Source organism: Penaeus monodon, chromosome 19 (genome assembly GCF_015228065.2).
Source record: "Penaeus monodon isolate SGIC_2016 chromosome 19, NSTDA_Pmon_1, whole genome shotgun sequence".
Taxonomy (NCBI): Eukaryota; Metazoa; Arthropoda; class Malacostraca; order Decapoda; family Penaeidae; genus Penaeus; species Penaeus monodon.
This window is the reverse complement of record NC_051404.1, coordinates 9120205-9120601: the sequence shown is the minus strand read 5'-3', so window position 1 is coordinate 9120601 and position 397 is coordinate 9120205.

Sequence of the window (397 nt, the reverse complement as noted above, 5' to 3'; positions counted from 1 at the left end):
AAAAAGAAACTCGTGAATCACTGTCATTAGATAATTAAAGAAGATATCAAAGAAATAGAAAATAGAAGATAACAGACATATTAAGAGATCACACGTGAATAAGAATCAAGGGACCAACTTACCGAAGATGAGACTCTCGTGTCCAGCCGTGACTGGCCAATAACAGGGACTACAACAACCAGCCTTTCTTCCTCCCCCTTCTCTCTTTGTCTCTCGTTTCTGTAGTCGGACGCGGGCGGGATACCAGTACGCCCATCACTCACCCCGCACGCCCGTGAACACGCCCGTTGTTGGCCGACAGGACGGGGTAGGGTCGGGGGAGGGGGCTGTACATCCTTCGAAGACGCCATCGCTCACTCGCTGTGTCTTTGAAGGTTCAGGGAAGAAGGGCTGGGCT